Here is a 20,595-nt window from a genome sequence, read left to right on the forward strand (position 1 = left end):
ATTCAAATGATTAGCGTATCTTACTGGTTTTATCTTGAAAATACATTTAGACTCCAATCAATTCTCATTTCCTTCATTACCACCTTTCTGGTCCAAACAACCATCATCGACGGCCTGGTTTATTGTAGTAGCCTTGCTTTGACCTTCCTGTTTTATTCTTTCTCCAAATAGTCTATGCTCAAACGAACAGCCAGGGTGAGGCTATAAAAACCTGATATTCTTCTGCTTAAATTTTCCAATATCCTTCCATTTCTCCCAGTAAAGGCCCTTCAAAGACTCCCAGGCAGGCTACGAAATCTACCCTCTACTTCACCATCTCATTTACCTTTCTGACCTCACTTCCTGGAACTCTCTCCCCTGCTGAACTTCAGCCACGTTGCCTTCTTTGCTCTTCTTCCATTCTGAAGGTGCTAGTGGAAGTCCCTGTGACTATTTCCTTCAACCTGAGTTTTCTGCTCCTGACCCCATAGGAACTATATCCCCAGCATAAGAACTACCAGCTTTGAACCTAGTGTGGACAGTCATTGGGAGAAATTAGTTCCTACTATACTCCTTCACAGTCTTCTACTGAACTCACCTGTATCCTCTAAGCATGAAGATCAGCTAAATCATATGTGATAGAAGGGAAAGAAAGGGAAGAGGGAGGAGACCTAATGTAACTGTAAAGTTATGAGGATCGAGCCATAAGCCACTGATGAGATTATGTACAATAGCACCTATTATTTTACATTCTTACCTTTCATTAAATCTGGAGATTTCATATAAACCTTCCTGTACCCTTTAGAAGAGTGGGATTTTCACAGGAAGCATTTAGCCAACCTCATAAAATATGTGCATATGTGTGTGTGTGAAGACTGGTTCCTAGGCATCCAACTAAGCCTGCCAGGGCAGAGTTTTCTTCCAGTTTCTGAGAAACTCTGGTCAACTTTGGCAGATAGAAGTGTTTTCATCATTGATAAGTCTAGCCTGGACAAATAACTGAATAAGAGTATGAATTTTAAGCTCTTAGATGCTGACCAAAGAATAAAAGAAATCGAACAGCCAAAAAAATGCATGTTCTGTGAGGTTCAGATTAAGAAGCATTGATGAAATTCACCAAAGCAAGCATTGCTATTTTATGTATTACACATTCTCTTGATAAAAGAAAGTGTCAAAAGGGCGCCTGGGTGGCTCAGTCAGTTAAGCATCTGCCTATGGCTCAGGTCGTGATCCCCGGATCCTGGGATCCAGCCCCACATGGGGCTTCTTGCTCAGCAGGGAGTCTGCTTCTCCCTCTCTCTCTCTGCCCCTGTCCCCCTGCTTGTGCTCTCTCTCTCACATACTCTCTCTTAAATAAGTAAATAAAATCTTAAAAAAAAAAAGGAAGGTGTCAACACAATCCATATCTGGTTTGTTTTTGAGCAGAGATTCAGGATAAGGATCAGGTTTCTAGGACTGACTGCAAATGTGCTCATCTTTGGGAACACAGGAAGGGAAATCTAATGGTGAAGAAATCTTCATAGGGTAGCCTGAAAAAAAAAAGAGACCAGAGGAAAGGAGGAAGAGCAGACTGGACAGCAAGTTGCCCCAAAGATCTTGAACACCTCCCCAAACTATGCTTGATGATTTCAAGGCGTGGAGAAGTAAATAAGTGATTGACATTAAGCCTCACTTGTTCAGCTGTACTGTGATTTTTGCTTGACTTCATTAGTAAGAGTAAACATTATCTTTGTCTCTTATGGCCAATTACTAGATTGTTTTTAAAAGATCAAACTTTGTCTAGAAATTGGCATTCTTTCCCTATGATTTTCATATTTTCCAATCTCATGGGGTTTCCTGAAATCCTTAGCAAGAATTCTAGATATGATAGTGCTGCTTTTATTTCTTACGAAAAATCTTCATTTCCCACCATCAACTCTGAACCCCCCTTACCTTCCTTTTTTTTTTTTAGCTTTATTGAAGTGCAATTGACAAATAAAATTATAAGATATTTAAAGGTAATGATATTTACCTTCCTTGATTCTTAAAGAAAGCATTTTATTTCTTTTGATTCTTCTGTTGTTTCCTCCTATCTCTCTATATTATCAGTTTACATGCTAGATTTTGACTTGATAATTATAGTCATATAATTATAGTTTCCTGCTATGATGGATTATGACTTAACCCACTTACACAATTATCTTGCTAAGTTTTGTTTTTTGTCTTAATTGTCTTTGTTATTTATTTTTGTTTCTATCAACTATAAACGGTACCTCATGATTCCACTTCATTATTCTTCCTCCCATTCAGCCCCTCGGCTGTCTGTACTTAAACATTTATTTTTTTAAAGATTTTATTTATTTATTTATTGGAGAGCGAGCGAGAGAGAAACAGCATGAGAGAGGAGAGGGTCAGAGGGAGAAGCAGGCTCCCCGCTGAGCCGGGAGCCCGATGCAGGACTCGATCCCAGGACCCTGGGATCATGACCTGAGGTGAAGGCAGTCGCTTAACCAACTGAGCCACCCAGGCGCCCCTTAAACATTTATTTTGTCAGATTTCATTTTTGTTCTGTGTCAATAGATGCTTCTAGTTTTTGTATGTTGTTTGTTGTTTTAACTAACTCCTAGTGAGGACTTACTATGTGTCAAGCACTATTATAGGCACTTTGTGTTAAGTAACTTAAGCCTCACAAAAAGACAAAATAGATAACTTACTTCTATCCTACAGAAAGGAAATTGAGTAATTTCTGGATTCATATAGCCAGTAAGAACCTTAGGGTCTGTCTTCTTAAAAGTTGACTAATACAATCTCTTTAGGTTGTCTCTTGAAATTGAAAGTCATTAACCATATTCTAATTACAATGCAAATAGTATCCATTGTAGTGTCAAGTAGTATATTATGATTACACTCAGTTTCTTATCTGGTTTTCTAATTGCTTTTCTTTTTTTCTTACATTGCCTTTTCTATCTCTTAAAATCTTTTAATATCTCAAAGGTAGTATTAAATCTCCTTTTTTCTTTGATACTTTTTCCCAAGCCTTTCAGTATCCTCCACCAAGTTGTTCTGATTTCTCTCTAGGATGGATCACTGCCCATGTTCTGTCCTGGACTGGATCATCTGTTTCCTAGATTTCACATTTTCCTCCTTAATTTATTGTTTTACTGTACTATAATGTATCCTCAAATATATCCTAAGAAATTGTGATAAAAAGTACCTTTCAGAGAATTTACATTTTTGAAGTTTTTAAAAATGTGTCCTCCTTTGGACAGTTGTTTTGACTGCTTTTAGGATTCTAAGTTATAAAGAATTTCCACTCAAAGCTTTGAAGGCATTGATCCATTACCCTCTAGCATTCAGCATTGTTGATTGGATGGCCAGTGCCAAACTATACTTGTAATTTTGTGGATGTCTGTTTCTTCTCCTTGGAACCTACTAGGATAATCTTTCTCCGCAGCATTCTGAAATGCTATGAAAATACAATTAGAGTGGGCGCTAATAGTTCATGCACTGGAGACACACTGGGCTTTTTTAGTCTGAAGACTTTTGTCTTCCATTCTAAGAAAACTCTCTCTCTCTCTTTCATTTCCTCTCCTCTGTTTTCCCTGGTCCACTTTTAAAATTCCTATGAATAGGATGTTGAACTTCTGAATTATTATATATGTCTTACAACTTCTCTCTCATTTTTTTTCTCTTTTTAACTTTTAAATTTTTATTCTAGGAGATTTACTTCTCAACAGTCTCTTTCAATTCTTGCAATTTTTTCCTTTTGTTTTTTTAATTTCAGAAAACATATTTTTGTAAGTATCTAGAGCTCTTTTTGTTCTCTAATTTTTCTTTTCCGTTACATGTTGTTTTTGTTTTATGGATACAGAATCTTCTCTGATCTTTGTAACATTACTTAGAAAGATTTTTTTCTGAATTCGGCAGGATCACTTTTCTCTGTTGTTAATTTTGAGTTTTCTCTTTGTGTTGTTGTTATAGTTTTCTCAGGTTTGGTGCCCCTTGTTTCTCATTTGGGCTTAAGCACAGTCCACCGAAGTGTCAGTGTGTGAGCTTTGTGAGGGTAGCGGGGCTTGTCTGTTAGGCAGTGAGTGGCACTGTAGGGTGAGCGGTCAGGGAGCCAGCTCTCACACTAGTCACTTGCTCCAGTGCTCTTCCCCGTTGGCCTGGTTCTTCTTAGGCTGCTCGTTCTATATCAGGAGAAAAGATCCTTTTCCTTTTCTTATTTGTTAGTTTGTTCAAAGAGCATCTGTCTGGCGGCCAGGAGTGCTGTGTTTGGGGGAAGGGAAGGCAGTGGCCAGGTAGTCTCTATTTCATACTTCAATGAATCCTCCATCCCATGCCCCCTATTTCACTCCTACTGTCCATTGTCCCTGTGATTCTAAGAGCCACACGTCTCTAGGGCTGTGCAGAGCTAATGGGTTTCCTTACCGATCACTTTCCCCTCCGTGTCAGGCTTCAGCTTGCTCTCTTCCACATCGACAAACACCAGTCATCCTTCTGTTTCCAGGAAAATGTTAAAATCTCTATTCTGATCGTGGCTCCCTTCCCATTCTCTTCAGCTTTCCAGGACTGAAGATGTTGCTTTCCAGTTCTCCTTGTTCTTCCGCCACAGTTTAATTAAATAGGAAGTTCCTGGGTGAGGCTTAGTTAGTGATTATAAAAAAGATCTGCAGTGATTATAGCATGGAACTGGGGTGAGAATAATAGTTTTTTCTGTGAGCGCAGCTATCTATCTCAGTGCTGATACTTGTCGCTTGGTACGACCTGCTTTGCATTCCCTGCCTTGGTAGACAGTTTTGAAAGACCCTTGATTACATATTAAGTCATTAACCAAAGTTCAGAGGTGCCATATCAAGCTTCTAAAGTGTTATTGTCAAGTTCTGTTAGATGTCACATATAAGTAACTGTGTGTTTAACGGTCGTGGAATCGGCATTGCTGAGTCCTGTGTTTCCATGGTGCAGTGGCACAGAAAAGTCTCCTGTGATGGCCGTTTACAGGAGTGCAGGTCTTTGTGGCCACTCATGCAATGAAGAACTGTCAGGTCGCTTTTAAACTTCCCATAAGGAAAAGTATATATTTCTATGTTAAGCATATATCTGAATGTAAGTATATCCCAGTTAATTAATTCTGCTGATAAATTGCAAGCATGATAAATTCCCTTGAAATACTATTAGAAATATGCATTTTTAGTGTGTAAGTTTGCAAGACCTCTACCTGAAGCATGATTGTATACCTTTGGCCAGAAAGCTCTGAGTTTGCTTCCTATGCCCCACTTTTAAGTTAAAGCTGACACTCCCTGGAAGGCAAGTTTTCCCCACTATAAAAGAATTCTGAAATTCTAGTGTGCATCACCTGGTGAGTTTATTAAAAATATGAAATACTGGGCCTCAAACCCAGAAAGTCTGATTCAGGGGATCAAAACTAAGGCCCAGGAATCTGCTTTGTAATACAGTGTGGAGATTATTCAAGTGCAGACAGTACATGACCTTCCTTTAAGAATCCCACTCTAAGGATAAAGGAGAAAGAGGGAGATTAATTAACAAGCCAGTGTGTCTCCTGATAAATACTTTAAGAGGAAATAAAGCAGAGAAAATCAGCAATGTAAAGGTCTCTATAGTACCTGAGTCCCACTAGAGTTAAATAGATGGTAATTCTTCACATTAAACATGTAAATGAGCCAAAAATATGGATGTTATTATCAGGTTTCTTTCTTTCTTTTTCTTTTTCTTTCTTTCTTTCTTTCTTTCTTTCTTTCTTTCTTTCTTTCTTTCTCGCTCTCTTTCTCTCTTTCTTTCTTTTAAGAAAAACTCATTACTTAGGTAAATAACTTTTAATTACCAAAATTGCAATCTTTGAAATGATGATGTTTTCATTTGCTTTGTGAAATAATAATTCTAGAGAATAATGTTTCTTCCGCATATTGGTTTGATGTGCCTCTCCCAAACACAAAAGATACATAACCTCAACCTGCCCTTTTAAAATAAATAGCAGTTTTCATACCTGTCTTTTCCCAAGAATATCTCTTATTCTTTGAAACCCTATGTTTGTTCATTGCGTCAGGGCAAACCACAGGCTCTAAGACAAAAGTGAACAGGTAAGCATGTTGGAACTGGAAGATTTTCTTTGTTGTCAACTATTTTACTTGGAAGAAAGATCACCAAAGGGAGCTATTTGGTGAGAATAAATATTCAAATAAAGTTAGCATTGCATTCAAACCATTTTGTTCATTTTTTAAGAACTTGAGCTATTTTCCTCGGCATTATTATACATGCAGACAGGTAGAAACCTGCAAAGTCAAACTGTGAAGGAAGAAAGGTGACAGAAGCCTTTGTTAGATTCTTGAGGGAGATTGGCCTGTCTTCTTCTAGTGTATATGCGCCAGACAAGTAGCTGTGATTGCTTTACAGATACTCAATTCTACAGGGAAGTTACTCCCTCTGATTGAAAAGTCTAGCGTGATTGGACCCAAAATAACCACGGCCAGATGCCAAGAGAAATTCCCCCTAAGCATGAATGTCTTCCCCGTTTCCACAGCCCTAGACAAGGGGTCCTTCAAATCTACTCACCTCCCCCCCCACTCTGTCTGTCTACTAGGACAAAAGCCCTTGACTTACCTTCACTTGAATTGTTTCCACCAGCCTCCATTTCTCACTTGACTGCAAGTTTGTGGCCAACATTTAATGGCTGACAGGTGGACTAATTTAGGAAAGCTTAGATCTGCTCGGATCGCAGTTTTACAGATACGTTGATCCAAAAATGATTAACATCTTTTTACACACAGAAATTTCCTCCATTTTTAGGCTAGTCACCCGGGAGAGAGGAGGAAAGAGAGGAGGTAAAGGGAAGAAGAAGGTAGACATCTGCCTTTGAGCCCCTCACCCTCCCCTCTCCTAACAGCTCCGTCATTCAGAGGTTGGAAATGGACTCAGGTCTTCTCTCTCCATTATTTATCTAGTGATTCAGATTTCATTTTTCTTAAAGGATCAGTTTACGTATAACATCTTGCGAGCAAAAATAAAAATAAAATTGAGAGGGAAATTTGCTAACTCACATCTTATAAGGTTGATGAGAATATACTTAAGAAAAGTAAGTATATCAACCATTTTTATCCATTAAAAATGCATTTGTTGATAGCTCATTCTCTGCCAGGCACTCAGTTGAAATAAAGGTCCCACTGTACCCGCCTCGGCAGCACATATACTAAAATTAGAATAATACAAAGAAGATTAGCATGACCTCTGTGCAAGGATGAATGTAAGTTCATAAAGCATTCTATATTTAAAAAAAAAGAGAAAGGAATAGAAGTCTCACTGATTATTACATTCTTATCACCCAAACCTAGAAAAAATGTAGTTTCATTTCTACCTGCCCCTTATGTTTATTGATTCTTATTTTACAAAAAAACAGTTTTTCATTTTTTGCCCTTTACTATCACAGAAGAATATTCTCCGGTGTTTTTACAATCTTCTGTGATGTTTCATTATCATCAGTCCTCAGACTGTCGTTGGGATATGCAGAGATGGGATGCCATCCAAGGGCTTAAAGGGGAGATACAAGAGTCAAAATATGATGATCTAAAATAATGTCACATTTGTGATCTCGAGTTCTTTACCTAATAAGTAACAACAACTATTTCCTAATTTTGGGGGGGGGGTATAATAACAGCCAGCATTAGAGAGATACAATATTAGCACAGTGACATCAAACAACAATCATCAAAATGTTTCCATTAGGTTTTATTTTTTCTCTTAATTATAATAGAACAAGAATTTAGCTTTCTGCATTTTACAATCCTTTAAATTGTAATACATGACATGAATGAAAACAGCAGTTCCCTCTGGCGCTGTGGTTGAGTTCCCCAGACCCAGGAGCAGGAACAGTCTGCCCTGTCACAAAGGGCTAAAGCACCAGAGCAAGCAAGGCTGGGGAGAGGAATTGATGAGGTAATTAGGCCTATGAGAGCAGACCAAATAGTGTCGAATAAATCATTTAATGTTAGCCTTTTTCATTAATATTCTAAAAACTGGAGGATGGGGGTAGTTTGGGCTCTCTCCTTCCAGCACTCACAAATGACACGCACAGCATTCAAAATTTCTGTTTCCAGTCTCCACTTAAAAAGTAGCTCAGGGATTAGATTAGCAATTAAAGGTTTGAGACTAATACCTAGGATTTTGACTCCTAATCCAGTGCTTTCCCCAATATAATACAATATAATATCTCGGTCTTCAGCAAGAGATCGTTTTATTGAAAGGGAATTTCTTGTAGGACATAAAGGCTAGTAGGATTATTCTGAAAAGCCCAGTTTCTTGTAGGACATAAAGGCTAGTAGGATTATTCCGGAAAGCCCCGTGGAATCCTTCAGCTTCAGTCTTCAACGTCCAAGTGTGGGCAGCTGTCACGAGCAGCAAGTTGTCAGCAGAAACATGTGTGGACACAGGGACAAGGCAGGGGTGGAAGGAGTAAGAAGGATTGTCTCTCTCATGTTCCCTGTGCTGGCCTCGGCCAAAATGGACCCATGACTCTCCCTTCAGAATCTGTTTTGAAGGCAGAGGCGGCACTTGCAGGATGGCTGGGTATTCACAGAAGTCCTGCTCTTCCTTTCAGTGTCCATCCTATCTGAAATCCAGAACATTGGCAATCCTTGATCTCCAGATTAAACCTCAAGGTTGAGAAACAGTTGTCTGTGAAAAGAGAGGGTAAGTGGATCAATCACTTTTCTAAGTCATTTCCTAACAGGCATATGACAAATCTCATGACAAAACCTGACACAATTTAGTATGTTTTTATTCAGCTGAGTTTTAATATAGCATTAGTAAATTAGAATGTAGTAACATCTAAATGTTTGGTTGCATAGGGCAGAGTTCTAAAACTATACTTGGGAACATTATAATTCCAGTGAAATTTCCCACATTGTCGCCATCATAAATTACAGGCAAAGGCACATTTACAGAAGAGTAGTCTCTTGTAAAGGAAACATAAAATATCCAGGCATTAAGCATAAAAACATATTTAAAATAACACAAAAAGAAGGGACGCCTGGGTGGTTCAGTCAGTTAAGCGTCTGCCTTTGGCTCAGGTCATGATCCCAGGGTCCTGGGATCCAGCCCCGCATCGGGCTCCCTGCCCAGCGGGGAGTCTGCTTCTCCTTCTCCCTCTGCCACTCTCTCTCTCTTTCTCTCTCTGTCAAATAAATAAAAAATTTAAAAAATATATAAAATAACACAAAAAGAATTTAAAAATGAAAACCTATAGAGATTATTAATTGGCTTTATGTAATTTACTAAGTTGATGTTTCCAGAATTAAAAAGCTAATTATTACTAGAGTCAATGTGCCATTACTTGCCAAAGGAGCTTAGAAAACAGGCCCACATTCAAATCAGAGAGAATCACTGTTTCCATTCCCCGTGCATGGACACTCATTCCTCTCCTTCCTCACCAATGCTGATTTTCTGGTAATAAATGATCTTTTACTCCATATGAGAGAAGTATCCAGTAGGAAAAGGCACTTTATTTCTCTTATGATATTTTTGGTATTTTTGAAAACAAATTGCTTGATTTCTCAATACATTTCAGACAACTTCATTATAGTTTCTAGCTGCTCAATGATTTTACCAAGAGAAAATTCTCAGAGGAGTTATTTCATTTTGTGTCTTCTAGGACGGAAAAGGAAGAGACATGATAGAAGTTACTAGAAAAGGTGTTTCTAGAAGTCTTGAGTTATTACTTGAAATATAGAACTCTCTTCTCTGTCTGGAGAATGGCTGATAGCTTTGTCTTGAATGAGTGCCATCCTGTCAGATCCAGGAGAAAAATTAAATATATTTCAGATCAGAATAGATAGCCACTTCTAGTCTGAACTTCAGTTAAAACCTACATAATTTAAACACAACTTTAACCCCTGTTTTCAGGTATTATTTTAAAAATATATCAATAATTAGTTGATGACACTAATAATGTAATAGGGAGATCAGAAATTGTGTTTTTACAATTAATAACAGAAATCACAGAGAACACCCCATTCAATGAAAGTAAACGCTATTTAACACGTTTTTCTTCTTTTCTGGAAATGACAGATGACAGTATCAGAACATCAAAAAGTGGCGGTAATTCTGTTGAAAATCAATGAGAAGAGTCCAATTATGCTATCAATCATTTAGATCAAGTATTCCCACTAACATTTACAATCTGATCAAAGTTTTGGCTTTCCAGCTGGTCCTCATAAATTATATTCACAACACCCAAAATGTGTATAGTGTTTAGTCTCAATTTAAAATAATTTGAAATTAAGTTGGTGGGTAGGTAAAGACTGAAATGCAAAGCAATGCAGGCCAGAGGGTAAAGTTAAATTTGAACCAGAGCCACAGCATCTTGCTATAAATACGCTTAAAAAAGTCTTTGTCTTTGTTGAATGATATGGGAAACTGAGGAAAGTCTATGGGGATAATTAAAATAAAGTAAGAGAAATCCAAAAATACCCTTTGATTTGAAGTATCCAGAAAATGTATGTAAAGATTTTGGCTTTGTTTTGGTTTGATTATGACCTAAATATAATTGCTGTAAATTCACCACTTTACTTATGGTGTTCCCATGGAGTCTTTAGAATAAGAGATAAAAGGCCATTATTCAGAAGCATGTTTTTGGAACAACAGCCAGAGTGAATTATAAGCACAGTCTATGCCAGCATAAAACACCCACCACATTTCCTTCTTTATTTCCCACTCATTTCTTTGGAATATCTAGACTTTTTAATTGTCAGTTATTTTTTTAAGTCATCAAACACTATTTGGACTTAACTATAAGTTTTATGATTTTCCTTGCTCAATTATTTTTTTTTAATTCACAGTTTTTTCCTTTAAATTTTTTTTTTTTTTAATTTAAATTCAAGTTAGTTAACATACAGTACAGCACTGGTTTCAGGAGCAGAATCCAGTAATTCATCACCCACATGCCATACCCAGTGCTCATCCCAACAAGTGCCCCCCTTAATTCCCATCATCCATTTAGTCCATCACCCCGCCCACCTCCCCTCCAGCAACCCTCAGTTCATTCTCTATAGTTAAGAGGCTCTTATGGTTTGCCTCTCTCTCTGTTGTTATTTTATTTTTCCTTCCCTTCCCCCATGTTCATCCGTTTTGTTTCTTTTTTTTTAAGATTTTATGTATTTATTTGTTAGAGAGAGAGCACAAGCAGGGGAAGTGGCAGGCAGTGGGAGAAGCAGGCTCCCCACTGAGCAGGGAGCCTGACGCAGGACTCGATCCCAGGATGCTGGGATCATGACCTGAGCCGAAGGCAGGTGCTTAAACGACTGAGCAACCCAGGTGTCCCATCTGTTTTGTTTCTTAAATCCTACATATGAGTGAAATCATATAATACTTGTCTTTCTTTGACTGACTTTTTTCAGTTAGCACAATACCCTCTAGTTCATCCACATCGGTACAAATGGCAAGATTTCATTCTTTTTGATGGCTGAGTAATATCCCGTTGTGTATATATACTACAACTTTATCCATTCATCAGTCGATGGACATCTGGGCTCTTTCCATAATTTGACTATTGTTAATAATACTGCTCTAAACATTGGGGTGCACGTGCCCTTTGAATCAGGAACACAGTGCTGGAAACAGATCTGCTTTATTACTCCACTTACCTTTGTATTTTTAACTTAGACATGAATGTAGAATAATCCAGAATCACTACCATATTCTTCTTTTCCTCCCTCTGACATTATCTTTTTATGTGTTATTCCGCTCCTCAGTCTTCTTCCTGGACTCTAGTGACCTTGTGTCACTAACTAGAATCTCCATCCCTGGGCAATTCGTGTCAGCCCCATAGACCTTGCTATCTTCTACAATGTGAGGGAGTGGGCCACCGTGGCCTCTGTGGCCCCTTCCTGTCCCTCATTTTGTGGGAGTGTGCATTTGCTTAATGTTTCTTCAGTAACTATATTTGTTTTTACTACTACATAACAAATTACCACAAACTCAGGGTCTTAATACAAAGTTATGATCTCAGGGTCTGTGGGTCAGGAATTTGGGGAGAGTGTGTCTGGATTCTGTGGATACTTGGGGCTGTGAGCTTATTTGAGGCTGAGGGTCCTCTTCCAAGTTCAGCAGTTGTTGGCAGAATTCATTCAGTTCCTTGTGGCTGTAGCCTAAGGTCCTTGTTTACTTGCTGGCTTTTGGCAAGGGGTCACTCTCAACTTTTAGAGGTCATCTCCACATGCCCGCCATGTGCCCTCTCCACAACAGCAATGTGTGTTTTCAAGGCCCCCAGGAAAAGCTCTCTGCCTTTTCTGTCTTCTAGAACCTCGATTAATAGTACTCACTTGATTAGATCAGACCTACCCACACTTAAGGAAAGGAGATTTTTGCCCAAACAATATGATTTAGAGGGCCATCCATTTTGATACATGTTGATCTTGCTCATTCAGCTTTAATTGCTATATTAAATCCTATTGTATGAACGTACAAGTTATCTTTCAGATCTTAGCTCAGGCATTTCTTCAGAAAGGACTTCTCCATGGGGCACCTGGGTGGTTCAATCAGTTAAGCATCCGACCCTTGATCTCAGATCAGGTCTTGATCTCAGGGTTATGAGTGGAGCCCACTTAAAAACAAAAAAGGGACTTCTTTGATTTGACAAACTCCCCCCAACACCTCCTTCCCCTGTAATAAGTAAATAAATAAACCAATAAATAAATCTCCTAATGGAGCACTATCATGGCACTCAGCATTTTCTTTGTAATGCTTCTTTACTATTTGTGATTATTCTAATTATTTAGTTAATTTCTCTCTCCCCCACCAGATTATAAGCCCCAGAAAAGAAGTTGTCATATTTATTTTGCTCACTATTCTGTCCTCAGAGCCTAATATAGGGGAAACTAAAACATACTTGTTGACTGAAGAATATTCCTGTGCAAACATTTCTAACAGCATAATTTTAATTGAACTATATGGCTGTGTGCATTGGTGAAATGCAGAAGGCAGAATGTCAAAGTCAAAACCCCTGTCAATAAAAGCAGGAAACTCGAGGTTGGTGCACACAGGGCGTCTGACTTCGGAGCTGCAATAATGCGAGAGTCCCTGATGTGGAGGGCAACCGTTGCTTCTCTTTTCTCTGTCAATAGAGAATAAAATGTGTGTGTTTATGGGGCTCAAGGTTATTTTCCTTTGAGAGAGTTAATTAAAGGGAGGCTAAATAAAGCCACACATTTTTACTTAAAGGAAACAAAAAATGAAGAATTATTTTAATTATGAACAATGTGTCAAAGGAAATGTTTCCCAAATTAATCTTTTCTGGGAGTGAAACAAATTTTTCTATAACTCATTTTAACTCTTCTTAAAAAGGGGAGGGGGATAAATTCTCTCTCTCTCTCTCTCTCACACACACACACACACACACAATATTCAGTCAGCTTCCACTTAGATTACAATAAACAACATGAATTAATTATAGGCATTAAAGTTTTTCTTCTCAAGGTATTTGCTTTCCAAAGATTACTTTTCCTATGCCAGCTGTGAGAGGTACCCCTTTCCAGTTAAAGAGGTTCATTCTGGAAAGTGAATGCAAAAGTCTTAGTACTCCCCACCAAATACCCCATATCCCAGAGGTCAAGGGTGAGATTCGTTACACATCCAACTGTGTCTTTTAAAGGCAGCTCAACTTAAATAACTCCTGGAGAAAGAAAGCAGAACATTCTTGGGATGGCTTGACTGTTAACATTTGTTCTTAATCTATCAAAATTCTCCTACTCATGTTCACTGAGTTTGAGTATTCTCTGAAGCCTTTTCAGAGTTGGAAATCAGTCGAATCTCAGTAGTAAGGTAGGATTTAAAAGGATAGAGGAGACATCCTGTTGATTTCTTTTTTCCTTCAATATCAACAAGTAAGAAATCTTAGCTAAGACCTTCTCTCATAGAGGTCAATATTTGGGGTTCTTCTTCCTCTTGGTCTCCCTAAGAGGAATATGTTGAGGGTGTGGGTATAGAAAAATAGGAAGGAGAAGGGAAATGTGGGAAGAGGAGGCATGGATCTAAGACTGAGGATGGTAAATGTAGGGTGAAATTGTTGGGATTTAAGTAGCTTCCTCTAACTAGCCTGTCATGAGCTCTGTGTAGTGACATTATAATGATCCTGCAATCTGAAACCCCAGGAAAGGCAAGGAAAAACAGTTGGTGGGGAAATCTGAGGTTTCCCATACAGTAAATTCTGGCCAAGAGCCAGAATCTTTCAGGATTTTGCAGTCATTTTCAAACTGGCCATGTTTTCTGTTTGTTTTGTTTTAACTCTACATACTCATGCAGATTTTTTGGAAGTTCAAGAAGAAGTTCACAATGTATTGGCCTTGCCTGGTGCGATTTATGATAAACAGTCACCTCCTGCAGTGTTTAATGGCAATTGGACAAAGCACACTCATTAGAACATAAGATAACTTCATATAGTACGAAGGAGAAATCAACATAAAAGTCTAAGAAATTGTAGATCTATGAGCAATGACAAGGCAGAGTAGCAGAGAAACAGGTAGGTGAAGATAAGTGGCTAAATCTTAAGCTGGGTACGTAGCAGGCAGTGGGGGATAAAATGTGAAAAGAAGCAGGTCACACACCTCTATTCCTGTCTCAGCTGAGGAGGTTGACCAGATGTATAATAACAACTGACTAAGGATCTGTGAAGAGAACATTGGGTCCTCTTCTCCCCACCTGCAAGAGCAATGGGCATAGTCTTAAAGATAAGTGAGGCATTCACCACATACCACCACATAGTATAGAACCTGAAGATTTGCTCAGGGTCAGATTAATACCTTTAGAGGCTCTCAGCATTGAAAACATTATGAGGCTCTGCCCATTGGTAATTCAGAATAGTACCTAAAGAGTGGAACACAACTTACAGGAATGCTAGAATTAAAAGAGCTTCTTTCTAGATATTTTGATTGCAGAAATCTGGATGAGTCCACTAGAGCTTGACTTCTATCACTTGCATTTGGTGGCTCAGCTCTGCTGGTGCCCTGTACCCATACTGAGTCTGCCTGTTGGTTTACCCACCACTGGACTCCTTTCAGATCCAAACAGGGGCTGCAGAAGACAAAGTGAGAGACCAGGGCACAGGTACAGAGCTTGCACTAGATCACTGTGGAAAGCCTTTCAGAATCACCTTCCCTTCCAAGCGGCCACATGTCGAGACCTTAACACACCTGGGTGGTAAGGAGGGCACGGAGCAGCCCTCTCCCTTACTACAGCATGCTGCCTGCATCCAAGGTCAGGTGGGTGAAGGTATAGCGCTTAGAGTGCCGAGGTGGTCACCTTGCCATTTAGCTCCCAGGCTGCACAGTAACTCCACTGAAGGGAAAATGTCTGCACTTGATGTAATCACAGGCTTTCTCCTCTAATACCATCCTGCCCTGCCAAAGTGTCAGCAGCACAAAGGGCCCCAGTCTTCTTCCTCCATCACGGTGTAAGCAGCGCATCCCCCTGCCGTTTGGCTCCCAGCTCTCCGTCTGGACAGGAGCGTAGCTGGGCTTTCACCTAAGGAGGGGTGGATCCGAGCTGATTACTTGTGTTTGGCCTTCAGTGAAGACAGCAGAGCAGGAGGTATTTTATATCTGCCTTGTGTTCGAAGCCCCAGTGTGCGATGACTCAAGAACACTTTCTTCTCGGAGCAAAGGCTGCAGATGAACAATCACATAAATTTTTTGTCTTAAAAAAGAGGAACATTAAGAAAATGCTCAGAATTTTATGCAGAAAGCATGTATTACTTGCATTATCAGAATAATAGAACAGGATTAATTTAGAGAAGGGGAAAGAGATTATCTAAACATTTTAAGTAATTGTCTTAAGGATAAATTGCTTTCTTTTCCATACTCCCTCCTTGGCCTCCTTAATCTCCCCTACCCCAATGGCCCCCACTTTCACTTATCAGCTGGGGGTTCCCACAATCTCTACCCTCAGCCCAGTCTTTCATATGAGCCCCAAATGCATATATATCCAACTGATAACTTGCCACCTCAGTTTGTATATATCACAGCTTCCTCAAACTTAACACCTAAGACACCAAAATGTTTTCTTTTTCACGACCTGTCCCCAATCTTTACCCCCTTCTAGATTCTTTCCTCATTCTTTGTACAGTCAATCATAATTTCTGTTGTTCAAGTCATCCTTGTTTCCCCTTTTTTTATTTCCCTTTATCTTATCATTTGCCATATCCTATCAATTTTCTCGTTGCAGTATGATCATATTTTCCAGTGTAATAATACTCAGATTTGTTGAGCACTTATGTCATGCCAGACACTATTCTTACTGCTTTATATGTATTATTTTATTTAATCCTTACAACAACTCTAAGAAGCAAGTACTGTTATAATCCCCATTTTATGGAGGAGGAAACTGAGGTACAAAGATGTTATATAACTTGCCATATAATATCCTACAACAGGTAACTAGAGGAATAAGATTTCAGACCCAAGCTGATTAATGCCAAAGCCTAAGCTTTCAATCCCAGTGCTATACTGCCTTATACAGTTATTTATTTATACATAGATTTATATATACACACTGCCCTCCATCCTCATTACTTAGATCAAGCTCTAACCATAATGTATCGAGATGATGCCTTCTCCAATATTGTGTTCTTAAAGCACAACTGTGTCCTTGTCACACTCCTGCTTAATTTCAAAGGATTCTTAGGAATGATTCTCACTTGACCATTTTCTCAACTGGTTATTTTCCCAGATGTGTTGTCAAATTTTGGACACCAAACCCATGTTTTGCTTTGTTGGCTCCGGCCAAGGATAATACCATGACAGTAACACCTCTCACTCAGAATGTTGAATTGAGGTGATGATGATATAAGGGAGCCAGGGTGCACATTCCTGCAGGTGAGCTAAGCGGCACAGAGAAATGTCAGGTAGGACCAAGGAAAGCACATCTTCATGGAATATGAAGGAACTTTTCCTTCTTCATATAATCGGGGTAGGATGCTATTCTACTCACACTGAGACCAAAAAAGCTCTGCAGGAAATCTGGACCCAAATTCCCATACACAGAAGTACATGACAAACTCACATATGTTAGAAATGACAAGTCCAGAGGAAAAAATGGAAAGTTCTCCTCATATCAATACCATTTGTCTGTTCTCTGATCTCATCTACTTCTCCCTTCACCTCACACTCTGCTCCAGCTACAACTTTATGTTCTGAATACACTGTCCTCCTTCATGCCTTCCTACCTGAATATTCTGTTTCCTCAGTATAGGATACCCTTCCTTAACTTTTCATTCTGGAAAGTCTCTTTTTTTTTTTAAAATGATTTTATTTATTCATTTGAGACAGAGAGAGAGATAGAATATGTGCATGTGGGGTGGGGGGAAGCAGAGGGGGAGGGAGAGGCAGAGGGAGAGAATCTCCAGTGGACTCTGGAGCCCTACATGGCCCATCCCCAACCCTGAGATTGTGACCCTGAGATCACGACCCAAGCCAAAACCAGGACTGCCCAACTGACTGAGCCACCAGGGTGCCCCAGTCGGTCTTTGTTTTTTTAGGGTTTATCCCAAAGATCATCTCCTGCGCCTCCCCTATCCTGTGCACCAAGGAGATAAGCTGCTATTCTCCATTGTACTATATTCATATACTCACCTAAAGTACATCCAATCGTAGTGCAGATCACATAATGTTGTAGTATTATAACAGTTCATTCTTCTGCCTCTCTCATTAGACTGTGAGCTCCTTAAAAGTCCAGTCCTTGCTCTGGTCCTCATTGTACCTCATTTCTGAGCATACTGAATAGCATATCATAGATGCCCTATAAATATTAGAATGAAGGAAGAAGTACTGTTTCTAAAACTTCAGCTGATGGGGTCACACATATGGTGTTGTTTGGATGAATTTCCTAGATAGCACATTCTCTTTTCCTTCATCATTTTTATGCTGCAAAGGAGAAGACACCAGAAAGCTTTTTTTCAGCTAGTTGTCCCTTTTCCTCAAATAACACGGAAATACCTATTATAAAAACTGCCGTTAAAGGGCCAGACATCCTTTAATGGAACCTCAGGGTAAAGGAAAGGAGTTTCTGTATGCCAGCAACTTAGTATTTTCCTGTTTCAGCTGTCCTGCCAGGGATTGTAATTCAGGAACCAATCTCAAGCTAAGCAGAGGAAAAAATGAGATGCTTAATGAAAATGGCCAAATGTCATCACCAGATATTTGAGAGTGGCTCTGTCAGGAGCCATCCACATGTAAAATGGACTTTCACAAAACTCTGGCCATCTGCAGAGTCATGAAGACTCAGAACACTTAAGTCTCCTGAGGGAACCTTTTCAGTTTTGTGCTTTTTTCTGATGCTAAGAAATACAGACACTTGTGATTTGCTACTGGGCACTTTTAAGCACGGAGTCAATTATTTCCTAAAAAACTCAAAGATCAAAATGAGACATTCAGAAAATAAAAATATGTTCTGTAGTAAATATATATATACATATATATGTATATAAATCAGAAAGCTTGAGGAGTAGGGAAAAAAACAACCCAGTAACTCTGGTTAATAAAATGTTGTAGATTAATGGGACCCAAAAATCCTTTTGTTTCCAGTACATTTTTGAATTTTCTAAACTATATTAGTTCTCCTTTTCACCTTAGGAATTACAATGTAGTGTGTGAGAGAGCATAATTCTAAACAAACATTATTAATTTCATTGAATATACCTTTGAGGTTATAGCATTTTGATGTTTGAGGTCACAATAGCATATTACAGAGAAGAAATGTAGCTCAGAAGAAGGATTAAAGGCCTTCAAGTTAAGAATGCTAGAGTCTGGTTTTATCATTTATAAATTCTGTGATCTGGAGCAATTCATTTAGCCCCCTGTAATTTCAGGTACTTCATCTATAAAATAGTTAGAAAAAGGATGTCTCTATCCTCCCATTCCTTGTGCTCCTACCTCAGCTCATAAAATGGGAACTTGCTAATACTTCTCACCCCACAAGTGATTCTTTGGTGCCAAGCACAACTATTTTCTTGGCATTTTGCTTCTCTTTCCACCAAGAAGTAGTGAATTAATTAATGCAGTTAGGGAGAGTCTAACATCTATTAGTCTTGGTTCCTTTTTTGGAAGGGGTAATGCATTAATTTTTTCTGTTTCTGTGTGGCCAGTGTTTTTTTGAGGTGGAAGACTATTATCTTTGTTTTCAATTGTTTTGGAATCAAAAAGAGGGGATGAATGATGAACTGGTAATCTCTATCGATTCCAACAATAATACTTACAATGTTCGTTCCAGATCAAGACGACAGAATGTGCAACAAACTTCCTATCGATCCAGACTCCATGGAAATCCCAGTGACTTTATGATATCATATAGCAGTACTAAAAATATTCATTAACAGGGGTGCCTGCGTGGCTCATTTGGTTAAGTGTCTGCCTTCGGCTCAGGTCATGATCTCAGGGTCCTTGAATCTAGCCCCATTTCAGGCTCCCTGCTCAGTGGGGAGTCTGCTTCTCCTTCTCCCTCTGCTCCTCCCCCCTGCTTGTGCTCTTGCTCAATCACTCACTCTCCCTCAAATAAATAAATAAAATCTTTATAAAAAATTCATTAACAAAGAAAATAATGGGGAGATGGAACAGAGATTCTAATAAAATTTTGAAAGACAGAAAAGGGATAAAAGGCTATTGACATATGAGGTAGGACAGAGTGAAAAATATAGGTCCAAATTCACTAATTGCAGACTCTAGTGGAGATGGAAGTGGGATCAGTCTTCCCATTGGGGGCACAAATTTGAAGTTTGCAAATAAGGCAGAGTGCAGAAATGAGAAATAAAGTAAACAGGAAGATTATCTGGGGGCTTATGACCCAAATAGCTACCCAATGTACCTGTCATTTCTCCTTCTTGCACTAGAAAGTAGAGAGCCAAGCAGCCTAAGGTCTCTTTGATGAATAGACTGATTGAATTGCTAAAACTTCTGTTGGGATACAGAAGTTTAAAACCTGTTTTTTCTGGCATCTAGAGAAACTGCACCTGTCAGCTAATGGCTGTATCACTCACCCTGAAACAAATCAGGTTATGTGACATGCCCGTGTCCACATACATAAAACCACTAGTCATGTTTCAGTGCAGTGGAGGGTACTTTTGGGAAAAGAACTATTCACACAACAGCAGAGGAAACTTACGAAACCACTTAGAATAAAGAGCTTCATTATTCTTAAAAGTGGTTGGATAACAAAAAATATATAGGAAAACTAGAAGCACAAAAGAAAAAGACCAAATAATAAATCAGGGAAACCACCTTTGCAGAAAACAGAAGAGAACTTAATGACAGCATTTATATAGCCCTTCGTGGGTGCAAGGCATCATTCTAAGGAATATATAGATCAATTTATGTATTCCTCACAACCACCTTACCAAGTATATATCATTACTATCCTTATTCTACAGAGAAAGAAACTGAGGCACAGAGAGGTGCAGTGAGTAACCCAAGGGCATACAGCTGTTAACTGATGGAGCCATGATTCTAACAGAGTCAGCCTGGCTCCAGAGTCTGCTCCATTAATCAGTCTGCCAATTCCAATGGATATCCTGGTCATGATATGAGAACATTACATTACATTACATTACATTACATTACATTACATTACATTACATTACATTACATT

General features: G+C 38.9%; 1 protein-coding gene and 1 non-coding gene across 2 annotated transcripts in view; both read left to right on the forward strand.

Annotated features, from left to right (window-relative positions):
• The window catches only part of XRCC4 (X-ray repair cross complementing 4), a 776,985-nt gene that overhangs the window by 399,592 nt on the left and 356,798 nt on the right, over positions 1-20,595 (forward strand). Inside the window, exon 5 of the mRNA XM_035014787.1 lies at positions 8,567-8,658. The gene's annotated coding sequence lies outside the window, so the exon portion shown is untranslated. The remainder of the gene's footprint in view (positions 1-8,566; positions 8,659-20,595) is intronic.
• LOC118017200 lies at positions 7,139-7,244 on the forward strand. Its single transcript, XR_004681070.1, has one exon. It is a non-coding gene; the product is annotated as a U6 spliceosomal RNA (small nuclear RNA).

The sequence above is a fragment of the Mirounga leonina genome, unplaced genomic scaffold, assembly GCF_011800145.1.
Source record: "Mirounga leonina isolate KUSES-001 unplaced genomic scaffold, KU_Mleo_1.0 Mir_168, whole genome shotgun sequence".
Lineage (NCBI taxonomy): Eukaryota > Metazoa > Chordata > Mammalia > Carnivora > Phocidae > Mirounga > Mirounga leonina.